The 17,752-nt window shown below is 42.8% G+C and overlaps 1 pseudogene; it reads left to right on the top strand.

The window, feature by feature from the left end:
• Positions 1-7,506: 7,506 nt before the first annotated feature.
• LOC148014592 (elongation factor 1-alpha pseudogene) overlaps positions 7,507-17,752 on the top strand; it is a 42,724-nt pseudogene continuing 32,478 nt past the window's right edge.

A 17,752-nucleotide genomic window follows, 5' to 3' on the forward strand; every position in this document is an offset into this window, starting at 1 on the left:
GGCTTATACTTCAAGTGTGAGGAAAAGTATACACATGATCATGCCACAAAGTGTGTATACAAAAATGCAAAAGCCAAGGTTCATAGTATGTTAGTCTTTGAGGATTTTGAAGATAAGATTGATGAGGCTAATGCAATTGCACCTAATGCTGAAAATGATGATCTTGAGAAAGAAGTTGGGCAAGAGTACTTTTATAATCCGACTGACTCTTTTCATTTTGATCTAGGTGGGAGTGTTCCTTTTGTGAGAAATGTGGGATCTAGAGCATGGTAGTGAGTTATGGTGGATGAAAGAAGAAGTGTGGACTCATGATGAAGAAGATAAAGACACTATTTGTTACACAAGTGAATTAGGTTCCAAGATTGAGACTTGGACTCATAAACACAAACTTGTGTATGTGGACAATGACATTGACACTTCACTGAAATGAAAAGAGTACTATCATTGCATTAAGAAAAGGAAGCAAGTACAATGCTTTATAGGAAAGTATGAAACTGCAATAGGCACCATTGTGCATATGGGATAAGTTGGCCTGCATATCCTTGACCCTGAAGCTCCATACAAAGAGGCTGTTTAGTGAGTGTGATTGCTGATTCTCAACACCCCTCCTCAATCACAACTATTAAAAAAAAGGCACAAAGTGTGTAGAGGCTGTAATGAGAACCACCTGCAAAGTGTGGGCACACCACAAACATGGTAGACACCAGAGGCTGTCGCAGAAAAGGCTAAATGTGGGCACCAAAACATGATGGACATCCAGAGGCTGTAATAGGGGCCTCACAAAGTGTACAGGGACTGTAGTACAAGGCTACATGAGGAGTTTTTTTCAAGCTTATGAAAGGAACATTAAGGCATGTACAATGCTTTTAAAACAGAAAATGAGAGACAAGGACCAATAGGCCCTTGTGGTCTTTTTCAGCATATGATTTCTCTTTGTCAGCATGGAAAATCTTCTTGTCTTTCATCTTTAGTTCTTCAGCTTTGAATGATGTGGTCTTTTGTTCTTTATGGCTGATCTTCTTATTGTCCTTCTTCCTTTGCTCTTTGATCTTATGGTCTTCTTGGTCTGGTTCCCCATGGACTTTACTTGCAGCTTTATTCTTCATGTCTATGTTTTTGTCCCCCTCAAGCAAAGACATCTCATTCTTCATGATGGCCAAGGTAACTGGAGTGTCTTCAAAAACTTTAGATGGAATCATTGATTGCACTTTAGTATGAGCAACTCCATGTCTCTCTGCAAGTAGATCACAAAAATCTTCTATGTAGTGTAAATAAGCAACACAGGTCATGTTACTTTTCATGAAGTGCATCCACATAGAAATCTTCTTGGTTATCATAGATATGACCAAGAATCTGCTTCAAATCTATGAGTAAGTGGCAACCAAATTGATCTTCAATGTGTCAAAAAACACAAGTGAAAATAGTGTTAAATCAACACTCTTAAGTATCAAGGAATACTAGAGTTGAAGATGGTGATTCTTGATGTGGTTGAATGCTTTGGAGCTCAAGTCTATGAGAGGTCTTCAAATCTTCAATGGGTCTTTAAGTGCTTCAGAGATCTCCCCTCCTTGATTTGATGGACAAATGTGTTAGATATGATCAATGCCCCACCCTCATTACGTGCTACCAATGATCCATGGTGCTCAAAGTTGTAAGGCCCCCATTATGAGGATAAGCCAAATGTGAGCCCGGACATTGGTTGGGTCTTGACTTGTATATCAGATGAGGTCTATGTGAAGGGATGGCAAAAAGGTGACTGTTGTGGGTCTAATCTTTGGGTTAGACGGAGTAGTTAACCTGGTAGCAACTCGAGGCACATTGCATTGAGTTGTGTGGTAAGGGAGTTAAAAGGGGCCCCTATTGTGGGGTCCAGGGGCCGCGGAAGCGGCCCCTGGCTGGGGGGTCCCAGGGAGGCCAGCGGCCCCCCTGGCGGGGGTCCGAGGGCAGTGCCCCCGGCCCAATGGTAAAGGGAATATTCCCTGGAATATTCCCTGGCCGACTAGTGGAGGCTCATATGGTAGGTCGGTCAGCAGGCCGACCTAACGACCTTCGCGGGCTATAAAAGCTAAACCCCTTCGCAGCCATCACTCACTCATCTTTCACCCAGTCAGAGTTGTTGTTCCAGCTAGCCTTAAGCTCTTCACCTATCTTCTGTCTAGATCGCCATCTAAGCTTCACACAGTGGAAGCGCACGGGTGGACAGAGCCATCTTTGTATCAGTTGTTTGGAGTTAAAGAATTTACTGATTCTCCTCTTATCTGTTGTGTACTCTCTATCTCTTTCTCAGATTCTGTTCGTTGCGCCGTGTAATATTTTACATGGTATCAGAGCCCAGGGGGCTCTAGAGATCGGAGAGCATGCAAGAGGCAAAGGCTTCAACAGAAAAGAGAAACTATGTCAACTTTCGGAAGCGGTGCAGGAGGTGGTGTTGCTGTACCGGCTATTCAAACACTGAGGATTCGTCCACCAACCTTCAGCGAAGGCAAGTTAGATGGTACAAACTACACCTTGTGGAAGTTCAAAATTACAACTATCCTTGATTCTTATGAGCTTCTGGAGACTATGCTGGGGACTGACGCAAAACCATAGCCTACCCCCGACCCATCAAATCCTAGTGTGATGATTCCTCCGAATGCAGATCTTCTACGAGCTTGGAAACGAAGGAATGCAGATGCATTGTGTGCCTTAGTTACAAGCTGTTCTGACAGTGCTTTGACTTTGATTCAGCATACAACCAAAGTGTCAGAGGCTTGGAATGTGCTAAGGAGTCAGTATGAAACACGAAACCAAACAAGGATTCAAAACTTGGAGAATCAACTAGCAGCGGAGAAGTTTGCTGAAAGAGAGACGGTTGAAGCATTCATCACTCAGATTAAGAATCTGCGCGACCAGATGGCTGGCGCTGGGATACAAAAGACTAACGAAGAGCTAGCTCGAAGGTGTCTTCGGATTTGTCCACAAAAGTTTGATGGACTAGTAACTGCCCTTAATACTCAGGTGAGACCTCAAGCTTTGACTTTTGAGGAGTTTTGTGCATTATTAATGGAGGAGGAATTGAGGTTGAAAGCTCGAGAAGGAAGCAACAATGGAGATAATGCATTCTCTGCCAATGCAAAAGGCAAAGGTGTCTCCTCCACCAAAAATGATGGTGACAAAAAGAAGAAGGGCGGCAAGAAGAAGTTTCAAGGAGAGTGCTTCTACTGCAAGAAGAAAGGACATGCAATTGCAGATTGTCGTGTCAAGAAGGCAGATGAAAAGAATGGTACCCTTAAAAGTAAAGGGAAAGAGACAGCCAATACAGCTGAAGCAGAGTTGGAATTATTCATGGCGACCATTGAGGAAGTGTGCTCCTCGGCGCAAGAAGAATCTACCACTGACTCATGGGTGTTGGATAGTGGGGCCTCCCGTCACATGACCAACAAGAAAGGCCTATACAGTTCTATGCAGCCTCTACAAGAATCCATCACTGTGACGGTTGGAAATTATGCTAAATGCCCTGCTGCGGGCACAGGTACTATTTCTTTTGTTGCTGCAAATGGTGAAGTCAAAAAGCTTTCGAATGTGTTGTATGTTCCCGAAATCAGGAGAAATCTCTTATCAGTTGCTGCCATAACTGATCTTGGTCATGAAGTGAGGTTCAAGAAGACAGGTGCAGAAATTATTGATAGTGCTGGCACAATTGTTGGCAAAGGAGAAAGAAGGAACAACCTGTATGAGCTAAGTGCTCTTACAGCCACCGCTGGAGTGGGCACAAGTAAGCTTTGGCATGAAAGGTTTGGACACATCGGATTTGCAGTATTGAAGGAGATGCAAAAGCAAGGTATGGTTGCTCACCTACCTACAATAACTGAATTGAAGGAACCATGTGAAGCTTGTATGATGGGCAAGCAACAGAGAAAGGCATTTCCACAAGAAAGCAAGAATAGAGCATAGGCTCCTCTAGAGTTTGTGCATGCTGACTTGTGTGGTAAGATGCCTACACAGGCCTTGGGGGGATCTTCTTATTTTATGTTGATTGTCGACGACTACAGTAGGAAGATGTGGGTGTAATTCCTTCGTGATAAGGCTCAAGCTTTTGGTAAGTTTAAAGAATGGCTAATACTTGTTGAGAATGAAACAGGGAAAAGTGTGAAGAAATTTAGAACAGATGGTGGTGGTGAGTTCCTCAAAGGAGTTTGAAGGCTTTTGCAAGAGCAAAGGGATCAAGCGTCAATTGACGACGCCTCACACACCTCAGCAGAACGGTGTTGTGGAACGCAGGAATCGCACCATTGTGGAGATGGCAAGATGCATGCTAAAGGGCAAGGGATTGCCTAACCATTTTTGGGTTGAAGCTGTTAATACTGCAGTCTACATTCTAAATCGGAGCTATACAAAGGCTCTCAAGGGAAAAACACCTCATGAGGCTTACACTGGTAAGAAACCATCTGTCTCACATTTCAAAATTTTTGGATGTGAATGTTATGCACATGTTCCAGATGAGAAGAGAAACAAGTTACAACCAAAAAGCAAAAAATGTATCTTCTTGGGCTATAGTGATGAGCAGAAGGCTTACAAATTATATGACCAAGAGGCAAAGAAGATCATCGCGAGCCGTGATGTGGTGTTCAAGGAGGAGCCGCATACAGTGGAGGAGGAGAAGGCAAGTTCTTCCACTTTATCATCAAGTGAAGAAGTAGTCCACTATGAACCTGTCCCGAGAGCTATCCCTATCCTTAAGGAGGAGGAAGCATCATCTTCAGATGATGAGGAAAAAGTTCAGCAACCTGACATCACCCCACTGGAAAATCCATTGCCGCACTGGGTGAAGCAGCTCTATGACCACAATAATCCTATGCCTGCATCTGTTGAGGAGAAGGCAGACGGACCAAGGAGGTCTCAGAGAATAGAGGAGCAAAGGAGGGCTTCTGCTCACATAGTCAATATGGCCTTGATGGTTGAGATTATGAGAGAAGTAAAGGAGCCAACTGACTTAGAAGAAGCACTTGCAGATCCATCATGGAAGGCTGCTATGCAGGCGGAGTATGACAGCATAATGAAGAATGACACTTGGGAGCTAGTGGATCGACCATCAAAGCGGAAGGTTATTGGCACCAAGTGGATCTGGAAGGTAAAGTACAAGGCTGATGGTACCTTAGAAAAGTACAAAGCTAGACTGGTTGCCCAAGGATTTTCCCAAGTTGAAGGGTTTGATTTTCAAGAGTCATTTTCCCCAACTGCCAGAATGACCACTATTCGCACGGTACTTGCAGTGGCTGCCCATGAGAAGTGGCCAGTATACCAAATGGATGTTAAGTCAGCGTTCTTAAATGGTGACCTCAAGGAGGAGGTGTACGTGGCTCAGCCACCAAGGTTTGAGGCCCCCCATTCTGAGAACAAAGTGTGTAAACTGAAGAAGGCATTGTATGGGCTGAAACAAGCCCCCAGAGCATGGTACCAACGGATAGATAGGTTCTTTTTAAACCTAAACTTCAAAAGATGTGCCTCAGATGCTAACTTGTATGTTTACAGGGATGGTAAAAAGTCTGTAGTGATTGTCATATATGTGGACGACCTTCTTATTACAGGTGACTATGAAGATATGATCAACCAAACTCGAAAGGCTTTGAGTTCTGAGTTTGAAATGACAGACTTGGGCTTGCTGCACTATTGTTTGGGGATTGAAGTCTGGCAAGAGCCAGGAAAGATCTTCATCTCTCAGAAGAAATATGCATGGGAAATCTTGAAGGCATTTGGCATGACCGAGTGCAAGGAGATAGCTACACCTATGGAGGTGAATGCAAAGTTATCCGTCAAGGATACATCAGCACTAGCAGACATTGGGAGGTACAGGAGGTTGGTCGGCAATCTGATCTACTTGTGTAACACCAGACCAGATATCAGTTTTGCTGTTGGTGTTTTGAGCAAGTTCTCAAACAAACCTCATGAGAGTCATTGGAAGGCCGGGATGCGGGTGCTCAGATACTTGAAGAAAACTCTTGACTATGGTATCACATACAGTTTCGGAACTTCTCTTGTGGGGAACTGTGACTCAGATTGGGCAAGAGTCATTGATTCCAGGAAGTCAGTTTCTGGTTATTGTTTCTCTTTGGGTTCAGGAATTTTCTCTTGGATTAGTAAGAAGCAACCAACAGTGGCATTGTCTTCTACCGAAGCAGAGCACAAGGCATCTTGTTTTGCTGCATGTGAGGCCCTATGGTTGAGAAGGATTCTATCGCATATGGGAGTGCAGGATGAAGAACCAACTGTGCTGAGATGTGACAATCAGAGTTGCATCGCCATTGCCAAAAATCCAGTGTTTCATGCACGCACCAAACATATAGAGATCCAGTATCACTATGTGTGTGATTTGATGGAGGATGGGATAGTGGAATTGGTCTACTGTCCAACAGAGGAGAATGGAGCAGATATCTTCACCAAAGCACTTACGAAGGATCTGCTTCAAGTTCATCTTCAGAGACTCGGCATTGGGCCGAGGAGATAGTTCACCTATGGGTGGACATTGAGGGGGGGTGTTAGATATGATCAATGCCCCACCCTCATTAGGTGCTACCAATGATCCATGGTGCTCAAAGTTGTAAGGCCCCCATTATGAGGAGAAGCCAAATGTGAGCCCGGACATTGGTTGGGTCCTGACTTGTATATCAGATGAGGTCTATGTGACCGGATGGCAAAAAGGTGACTGTTGTGGGTCTAATCTTTGGGTTAGATGGAGTGGTTAACCTGGTAGCAACTCGAGGCACATTGCATTGAGTTGTGTGGTAAGGGAGTTAAAAGGGGCCCCTATTGTGGGGTCCGAGGACCGCGGAAGCGGCCCTTGGTTGGGGGGTCCCAGGGGGGCCAGCGGCCCCCCTGGAGAGGGTCCGAGGGCAGCGCCCCTGGCCCGATGGTAAAGGGAATATTACCTGGAATATTCCCTGGCCGACTAGTGGAGGCTCATATGGTAGGTCGGTCAGTAGGCCGACCTAACGACCTTCGCGGGCTATAAAACCTAAACCCCTTCGCAGCCATCACTCACTCATCTTTCACCCAGTCAGAGTTGTTGTTCCAGCTAGCATTAAGCTCTTCACCTATCTTCTATCTAGATCGCCATCTAAGCTTCACACAGTGGAAGCGCACGGGTGGACAGAGCCATCTTTGTATCAGTTGTTTGGAGTTAAAGAATTTACTGATTCTCCTCTTATCTGTTGTAAACTCTCTATCTCTTTCTCAGATTCTGTTCGCTGCGCCGTGTAATATTTTACAAAATGTTGTTGGAGACTAATCAAATCAGTGAATCAAAGTGGCAGGGTTTAGCTGGACTCAAGTCAACGAGGAAAAATCAAGTGAAATGAAAGCTTGAAACAAAATAGCTATGGACTCCCACAGTTAGGGTTTTTAGCCTGACTGGTTTTTGACCTGGCACAGCTCATAGACGCAATGATCACGCACGATATTCAGGGAGGAGTAGGTTCATGGGTCAACCTTTAAATGCCCTATGGTTGCAGGATGAATCGCGGCTTGTGCATGGAGATCCAGCAGTACGATAGGAAACAGCGCAGATTTGAACAGCGAGCTCGAATTTCCACAATGCTGGGCTCGATGATGAGCAATGTTGGACTGTATGAAGCACGCAGGGCACTCGATCAGATTCGGCGCAGTTCTGGACAGGTTTCTGCAATTTCCATAATGCCGGGGTCAGGGCGTAGCAATGTAGTCGATTTATGTGCCAAGATGAAGCGCCTTGAGTAGAAGAACAATTCCCTAGAAGACATCAAGAGCTGAAGTGGCCTGGTTGAGAAGTTATTGAAGCTCCAAGTGAGGTAGGTCCTGTCTGGCTATGGCAGACACAGAGGAGAGATTGAGAATTTTCACAATGCTGAGCTTCAGATAGCCAAATATCATGGATTGATGTGATACAGGGAAGCTTTGTGAGTTGGGGAATACTTTTCCAGAAGGAAGCTCCAAGAGATTTGACTTGTGGAGTGAGATATAAGCAGCTCAATCTGATAGGGTGCTGCTGGCTATGGCTGCCATGGAAGCTTCAGTGAGAGTAGAGTTGGGAGATGAAGTCATGAGCTGACATTGAGCTAGACTGAGGTTGAGAGGAATCAAGAGAGGCTGGAGAAGCAATACCATGCCCAACTGGGCTCTGAGACCATGTGAGAAATGCGGGATCTAGAGCATGGTAGTGAGTTATGGTGGATGAAAGAAGAAGTGTGGACTCATGATGATGAAGATAAAGACACTGTTTGTTACACAAGTGAATTAGGTTCCAAGATTGAGACTTGGACTCATAAACACAATCTTGTGTATGTGGACGATGACATTGACACTTCACTGAAATGAAAAGAGTACTATCATTGCATTAAGAAAAAGAAGCAAGTACAATGCTTTATAGGAAAGTAGGAAACTGCAGTAGACACCATTGTGCATATGGGATAAGTTAGCCTACATATCCTTGACCTTGAAGCTCCATACAAAGAGGCTGTTTAGTGAGTGTGATTGCTCATTCTCAACACCTTTTGATCCAGGTGGGACTTATCATGAGCCACTTGCTGCGAGTGGTTGTTCCATTTCCATGGATGCTTGGATAGGTTCTAAGAGGCCCTAGTACACTCCATATGAATGGTAACATTCATGGGAAGGCTGTGTTCATTTTGATAGATAGGGTAGTACACACACTTTTGTGAATAAGTCCATTATGGATTAGTTGAATTGTCTTTCCGGTTGACTTACAACAACCCATAAGAGTTCAAGTGGCCAATGGTGAAGAAGAAATGAGCAACAAATATGCCCACAGGTTTCTTTACAGCTAGCTAAATATTTTCAAGCAAAAGTAAACTTGATTACCTTGGAAATGGGGCCTATAGATATTGTGCTCGATTGTGATTGGTTGATGACATTAGGCAAAATCACTATGGATTTCTCACAACTGTATATGGAATTTATCTTTGATGGAAAGCGACATATGATTTTTGATGCCGTGAAGTGCTTTAAAAAAGCCAAAAAATCTGAATTTTAGGGAAAAAATAGACTTCGTTGAAGGCGGCAGCTACAATCAGTACGATTTTAAGCGACAAAGCCCCAAAAGTGCTTTAAAGCCCATCAAGTGACGGTTGGAAAAATTTCATAATTTTTTCGACTATTTTATGAGACTATGGGAGATGCTCGGTAGTGGGGGACTTCGAGATGGATGCCCAAGAATTTTTAGAAGTCGATTTGGATGTTGGATAGTCGAATGGTTGTGCCTGGCAGGCCAGGACCAAGAGGGCCAAGTGTAAAAGAGATTTGGGCCAAAGGGTGTGACCCTTGGGGCCTCCCCTTGAAGGCCCAACTAATTTTTGACGAATTAGGAGGGGGGGCCATGTTTTCTTGCCATGGAAAAAAAAGGGAAAAAATGGCACCTTCTTTGCATGACGAATCCATAGAGGGAGGCATGGAGAGGCTATGGGGTCTGAAGAACAACCCCCCCAACTGATGAGAGCAATGGCCTTGTAATTCTTTTTGCTTCCTATCACCATCTCTCATGTGAGCAATGGCGGCCTGAAGATGGAGATACAATTTTAGTCTTTCTCTCTCCTGAAAGAGGCAATTCATGTGGGAAGAATCAAGAAGAGAATCGGGTGGTGAATGCTTGTCCGGCATGGTATAGGATCACTCTCGACTTGATGGAGGGCTAGAGTTGGCTGTTCGGAGGTGGGCTAAGCCTTGAATGAGGGCTGATCTACAGTCCTACATCAGATTTTAAAACCCGCAAAGAAAAAAAAAAACAGTAACTCTATTTTACAAATGAAATTTGCTTCTTTTTTATATTTGATTGAGCCAATGTTGTTCTTATGGAGTGAAAAATGATAGACATGTTGTTTACTATTTTTTCTATGCTCACATAGTGAAAAAATTAAAAAAAATAAAGTCAAAATGTTGGAAATAATTTTTAGAAACCCGTAAAACACAGTTTTTATGAGAAAAATGGGATTTTTGGTATTTTCAGGTGGCACAAACCAATACACATGGGATAAAATGCCAATAAAATCTATGTTTTTGCTGTTCTAAGAATCAAGAGCCACATCTCTAAAAATAAATCACATTTTTATTGGAAAAATAGAGAAAAATGGAAAAAAATAGAGAAAAAGTAGGAATACGCCTCAGAAAAATACGAAAAATATAATAAGTGGTTGTGAATGTATGATAGTGGAAGAGCATGAGGTTTGGCCTTATTTTTCCCTATCTTTTTGTCACAGTGTGTGATTTATTGCTTTTTATACATTAAAACATGACAAAACAACCTCTATACACCTATGCAACGAAGGAAAACCTAAACGGAGAGGGGAGATGAGAATTTTGTGCAACAGTTTGAGGGCTGAAATAATACAAATTCTAATTTATTTTTATATGCATAGCATTTAGGAAATGGTCTATTTGGAAATAAGGGATCTAGTAGCACGAGGTTTGCCTTGGTGCTAAGTTCTTGCAATGAAGCATATATGTATTAGTTGGAATTCATGAAAGGACTGTTTGTATACTAGCACATAGACTGATTTTGAAACATAACTATTTGTGCACAATGAGACATCCACTATTGTATTGATAATACATATGGTATCAACTCCTGGAAATGCACAACAATTGTTTGAATTATAGTTAACCTACACTTGAGAGGATGAGATTCCCCTTGTCGTAGGTTAGCCATTCGTTTCTTGGAGAAAATTATTGGTGAGGAAACATGGTATCTCCTGGATCTCCCTGAAAAAAAGGGGAGTCTTGTGCGAATGTGTTTATATGTAAAAGCAGCCCATTGAGGGGCCAATCCCCAAGATGCAGGAGAGCTGCAATGGGGCCACGGCAATCAGCTCATGGGGTGCCTCCTATGTCTATGATACGTGGCGCTTATTGCCAATATGTGTGGGATACTCCCTTTGAGGGGTTTTTTGGGAAGGTGCCATTAGACTCTTATCCAGCTACAAATGCAATATTAGATGTATCTATGTGCATTTAGTTAGGACAGACAATCCTGGCCCGCGAGGCCATGTGGTGGTGGAGGTGTTTGTTGTGTGTATAAGGTTTGGCTATTGCCATTGCTAGTGCCATCCTATTTTTGGTCCCATCAGTGGTGCATTTGTCAGGAGCCACTCAAAGTGGTGGTTTCCAAATCTAGGGTCTCTTGGGACCTCCTTGTTAATTGATGTCCTTTGAAGAGATCCGTCAAGCCAAACTCCAAAAACACGAGAGAGTTGAGAGTTCTAAACAGAGGGCCGAAATCAATAGGCGTTATTCTCCTAAAAGGAGTAGTCCTAAACCTATTCAAGAGCGGGGTATTAGTAACCTTAGCCTGAATCAAAGTCCATTAGGAGGTGGATGTTCTAGTACTTCCCCCCTCCCGATTAATATGCCCACTTTGAGTGGCGTGACAGCTTTGTGTTGAGATGACAAGCTCAATACATGCGGACATTGATGATGGACTGCCTGGTTAGATGGGTCCACATGTTTACACTTAGCACGTCAGTGGTCATTATGACTCTCACATGGCCACTGACTCATTACTTATTATATTCAGGTTGTTACACCTATTTACAGCTGGCATAGTTATAGTGCCAGTCGACTAGTGTAGTCAGTTATGCATTGTTTGACTTAGTAGGCCACTTTCCTTTATGTTGTATATTATCTATACTTTGTGTACATTTGAAAAGTGTGTGGAAGAAGAAGAAGAAACTAGCAAGAAAACGTTTTGGCCTTCATCTCTCTTCTTGTCTCTTGAGTGAGCTTCTCCTTGTGCATTCTGTGTGTGTTCGGTGCAGCATCTTGAGCAAGTCCCCCCACCACGCGATTCTTGACATGATATCAAAGCTGTGCCACTGAGAGAGACTGATTTCGAAGGATGAATTGAAGGAGAAGAAGCAAGGTTTGAGCAAGCAAGCAACAAGTAAGAAGCTCTCCCATTTTTCCACTCTCTCTTGGAGATAGTGCCTGTGGAGGCACCGGAAGCAGGGTAGAGCAAAAATCTCAGATTGCAGTGAGATTTGGTGTGCATGAAGAGTGCTGTGTATTCTGCATATAAGCTCTTTAAGGCTTGCCCACAGTTATTTTGGGCATCTGAGGCCGTTTCAAGCCCCGTTTTAGAGCCGCAAGGTTGCAGACAACAGTTTCAGGGTACACTGTGACTTCAGCTGTTTTGACCGAAAGTGGGTGCACAGGTTACATATTTTAGATCTATAAGTTCAAAGGTGTTTATCAGTGGATGTAGATTGCATGTATTGTTCAGCAGACAGTGAAAAAGGTTGTCTGCTTATTGTTGTGCACTACAAGTCGAGGGTTGTAGAAGATTTGCTTGGTGTTTGGTATTAGTTTTGTGATAATGGCAGAGAACAGTGGAAACCCCATCATTGAGAAGCTCGACAAGAACAACTACCCTTCATGGAAGTCCCGTGTCACGAACTTCCTTATTGGAAAAGGCCTCTACGAGTTTGTTTCAGGTGAAGAAAAGGGGTCGGAAGCGAGTGATCCTCCAACTGTAGAAGAGACAAAGGCACGGAAGGAATGGAATGCAAAAGATAAAAAGGTTATGTATTGGCTGTCTGTAGTAATTGACAATAATATGCTGTGACATATTAGAAATGCAAAGAATTCATATGCAGCTTGGACCATACTTGAAAGTATGTTTTCTATAAATACAAAGGCACGAAAGATTCAACTCAAGCAAGATTTGAATGCATTGAAGAAAGGGAAGATGGCTATCAATGAGTATGCACTGAAGGTAAGGAGCATTACAGATTCCTTGGCAATGATTGATGCAATGCCCAATAATGATGATTTGATGTTGTCTACCTTGGGTGGACTTAACAATGAAAAGGCTTGGAAGTCTTTTGTAACTTCCGTATATGTTAGAAAGCCATTTCCAGATTTTGATGAGTTGGTCTCCCTTATGATCACTGAAGAGATCAACATGCAGAGTGAGACATCTAAAAAAAGTGGTGAATAGATCCAAGCTTCCTACTCCAGTTCAGGAAGGGGACGTGGCAGGTTCTCTTTAAGAGGCCGTGGTACACGACATCGTAGTGACAACCAGCAAAATAGATTGAATCAGCAATTTGGCGATATACAGGTTTCAGGAGGTCATGGTAACTTTAGAGGTAGGGGGAGCTTTAGAGGAAGAGGTGGATGGCAGAACAGAGGTTCTAACAACTCTGGTATTGTGTGTCACTACTGTGGTAAAACAGGTCATATTGTAGGCCAATGTTATGCTAAGAAAGATTATATTCGCAATGGTAAGTTGCAGCAAGGAAACCATGCATCGTCTTCACAACAGAATGAAGACAAAAATGAACGTTTGTTTGTTATGCATCATATATTGAATGCTGTTACAGGAAAGGGAACACATGATTATGTTTGGTATGTTGATTTAGGTGCATCTAGTCATATGACTAGCCATGCAGAATGGTTTGGAGAGATGCAGGATTTGCAAAATGCAGGTTATGTGCAGACGGATGATGATTCATGCCACCCAATTTTACACATTGGAAAAGTTCCCTTGTCCTTGCATGATGGTAAGACATAGAGTCTTTTAGATGTATTACATGTGCCATCTATTACAAAGAACTTGGTGTCAGTCGGTCAGATGGTAGAGCAAGGGTTGCAAGTCAGATTTAATACAAAGGGTTGCTTTGTAGAAGACTTCAATGACAAGTGCAGGTTGGTTGCAAAGGGAATTAGAGTTAGATGTATGTTTACTCTGGATGTTGGAATTCCTACTATGAATGCTGCTATGTATGCTAAAGGAAAAGGTGTTGTTGCAGATATTGAAATTTGACACAAACGCATTGGATATGCAAATGTACAAAGGCTGAAGTTAATGCAGTGCAAAGGGTTGGTTGTAAGTTTGCCTACATTTAGAGTTGCAGAATTTCATAAGGTATGCGAAGCATATCAGTCTGGTAAGAAGGCAAGACAGCCCTTTTCACATGACAGAGATGTAAGCAGAAATATCCTTGATGTTGTGCATACAAATATTTGGGGGCCTACACAAAATGTATCTCTTGGAGGTAGTTCATACTTTGTCACATTCATTGATGATTGTTCTAGAAAGCTATGGGTATATTTTATGAAAGAAAAGAGTGAAGCGTTTGAGTACTTTAGAACTTTCAAGGCTGTAGTTGAAACAGAAACAATCTTGAAAGTAAAGTGCTTAAGGTCAGATGGAGGGGAAGAGTACCTCTCAAATGAGTTCAGTGATTTTCTGAGGTCTCATGCGATAAAGAGACAGTTCACATGTAGGTATACCCCACAGCAAAATGGGGTTGCAGAAAGGAAAAACATGCATATTGCAGAAGTTGCATGCGCCTTGATGGCTGAAAAGAATATGCCTAAGCATTTTTGGTCTGAGGCTATTCATACTGTTGTTTATATTATGAACAAAACCCCCACGGCTGCAGTTCATGGGATGACTCCTGAAGAATGCTTTACTGGCAAGAAGCCTAATGTATTGCACTTGAAGGTATTTGGCTGTGTTGCATATGTTCATGTGCGAGATGAGCTACGGAAGAAGCTTGATCCAAAGACAGGAAAATGTGTCTTTATTGGATACTCTTTAGAGCAGAAAGGGTATCACTGTTATAACCCTGTCACATGTAAGTTTAGAGTGAGCAGGGATGTCATCTTTGATGAAATGAGCAGTTGGTATGCAACTAGTGGTGATGCATTGGATGATGATGATGATCATGACACTCATGTGCAGGCTGAAAAGTAAGAATCACTGACTCTTAGTGGACTAGAGACATCATCTGGTAGTCCATGGTCTGGGAGACTAAGGAGTAGCTCTACATCTTCAGGTGCATCTAGTAGCACTACATGTAAAGACAAAGGAAAGAATAAAGTGTCAGATGGCATTGATGCAGTTCTTGATGGAGACTCTAGTGGCTCAGAGAGCTTGGATGATGAGCTTCGTATTCCTTCTGTCAGGACACCAGGTGTACAAAGAGCTCATAGTAATGTAAAGGCTCCATTGAGTGATCCAGTAGTACAAAGAGCTCATAGTAATGTAAAGGCTCCATTGAGTGATCCAGTGGTACACAGATCTAGCAAGGTCAGATACCCTGTTAAAAGATTTGGTTTTGAAGGTTATGCAACTCACCATTATGCTTATATGGTGAAACTAGTTGAGGATGTTGAGCCCACTTGCTTTGAGGATGTTGTTGGTCATACTCATTGGGATGCAGCAATGGATGAGGAGATGGCTGCATTAGAGGCCAATAAGAATTGGGATCTAGTATCATTGCCAAAGGGCAAGAAATCTATTGGATGTAAGTGGGTTTATAAGATTAAGCACAATGCAGATGGTTCTATTAGTAGGTACAAAGCTAGGATGGTTGCAAAAGGCTATGCCCAGACATATGGCATAGATTATGAAGAAACCTTCAGTCCAGTTGCTAGGATGGCAGCTGTTAGATGTGTGATTGCTTTGGTAGCAACCAAAGGTTGGAGATTGCAGCAAATGGATGTGAAGAATGCCTTCTTGCATGGTGATTTGCAGGAAGAAGTGTATATGGATCAGCCAATAGGTTATGAAGATTTAGAGCATCCCACGTATGTGTGCAGGTTGAAGAAGAAGCTCTATGGGCTCAAGCAAGCACCTAGAGCATGGTCTGACAAGATCAGAGAGTATCTTGTCAATATTGGCTTTTATGTTTCTGATGCTGATCACTGACTTTATGTGAGAAAGGGGGATGCAGGTTTGGTCATCATAGTCATCTATGTGGATGACTTGATTATTACAGGTGATAGTGATAGTGGGATTGCTAAAGTCAAGGACTTTTTGAAGAAGAAGTTTGAGATGAAGGATTTAGGTAAGCTAAGGTACTTCCTTGGCATTGAGGTGATCAGATGTGATGGTGGTATATGGTTGTCCCAAAGACAATATGGCTTGGATATGTTGTCCAAGTATGGTATGACAACATGCAAACCACTTTCAGTCCTCTTGGAGCAGAATGTAAAGTTGAGTGCTGATGTTGGGAATGAGATAGAAGACCCTACTATGTTTAGGAGGATAGTGGGGAGTTTGATCTACATGACCATTACAAGTCCAGACTTGAGCTACGTTGTTGGTCTTGTGAGTCAGTTTATGCAAGTACCTAGAAAGCCACATTTGGATGCAGTCAGACGCATATTGAGATATATGAAGTCCACATTACATTATGGACTTTTCTATGAGGCAGGTACAAATGTACAGGTGTTTGGATACACAAATGCAGATTGGGCTGGTAGTATGTCTGATAGAAGATCTACCAGCAGATACATGTTCTCTCTTGGTACTGCAGCAGTTACTTGGAGCAGCAAAAAGCAATCTACAGTTGCTTTGTCGAGTACAGAGGCTGAGTATAGAGGTGCTGATGTTGCAACATGTGAGGTAGTATGGCTGCAAAAGTTATTGGCTGATTTAGATGTGCAGGTGGAAGGTCCAGTTGTCATTTAGTGTGACAACATGAGTAGTATACAGTTGGCTAGGAACCCTGTGTTCCATGCTAGGACAAAACATATTGAGGTATACTACCACTTTGTGAGAGAGAAGGTACTAGCAGGTGAGATTGACTTAGTGTATGTCAGCACACAGGATGAGATAGCTGACATCTTCACGAAAGCATTAGGTACAGAGAAGCTTCAAAAGTTTTGAATCTTACTTGTAGTTGCAGAGATGCAATTGAGCTTGAGGGGGAGTGTTGAGATGATAAGCTCAACACATGCGGACATTGATGATGGACCGCCTGGTTAGATGGGTCCACACGTCTACACTTAGCACGTCGATGGTCATTAAATCTCTCACATGGCCACACTGACTCATTACTTATTATATTTAGGTTGTTACACCTATTTACAACTAGCATAGTTATAGCACCAGTCGACTAGCGTAGTGGGTTATGCATTGTTTGACTTAGTAGGCCACTTTCCTTTATGTTGTATCTTTTCTATACTTTGTGTACATTTGAAAAGTGTGTGGAAGAAGAAGAAGAAACTAGCAAGAAAATGTTTTGGCCTCCATCTCTCTTCTTGTCTCTTGAGTGAGCTTCTCCTTGTGTATTTTGTGTGTGTTCGGTGCAGCATCTTGAGCACCCCCTACCACGCGATTCTTGACACTTTGCCTGTCCCAATTCCATTAGCAAATCTGATCATTGCCATGGCACAACCTATCGCAATCCCTACGGGAATGGAAGATTTGCCAGCCTTAGATTTTCCCCTACCCATTTTTAATGGGTTAGTGGAAGAGGATGCAGAGCTTCATATAAGGGAGTTCCAAAAGCTGATGTTTAACTGCCGCATCCAAGAGGAAGAGCATCTAATGATGTTCTTCAACATGATCCTGAAGGGAAGGACAACTATATGGTATCACGGCCTTGAGGTTGGAACCATAACCATCATGGAATTATTTTATGAAGCCTTCAGAAGGGAGTTCGCCCCTAAGAGGGGTAGCCAATATTGGTTATGCATGTTGAATTTGACCACGCGCAGCCAATATTGGTGGCCACCCCTCTCAAAGAAGTTTTCCATAAATTGGATCCCTATCAATATTGGCTGCACGTGTTGATCAAAGAGGTTTTTTGTAAATTGGATGTCTCTATCCCTGTCCCACCTGCTGCTGCCCAATTACAATACTTCTTGCATGGTCTTGATTTTAACATCCAGGTGCAGCTGAGAAGTGTCACCTTGGCAGATATAGACACTACCATTAGACAAGCTCAAGAAATAGAATCCCAACTGCAAGTGGCCTATGCTTCTCGAACCAATC

This window comes from Lygodium microphyllum, chromosome 25 (assembly GCF_053477565.2).
Source record: "Lygodium microphyllum isolate KBCC chromosome 25, Lygodium_microphyllum_v1.1.10, whole genome shotgun sequence".
In the NCBI taxonomy this organism is placed as follows: Eukaryota; Viridiplantae; Streptophyta; class Polypodiopsida; order Schizaeales; family Lygodiaceae; genus Lygodium; species Lygodium microphyllum.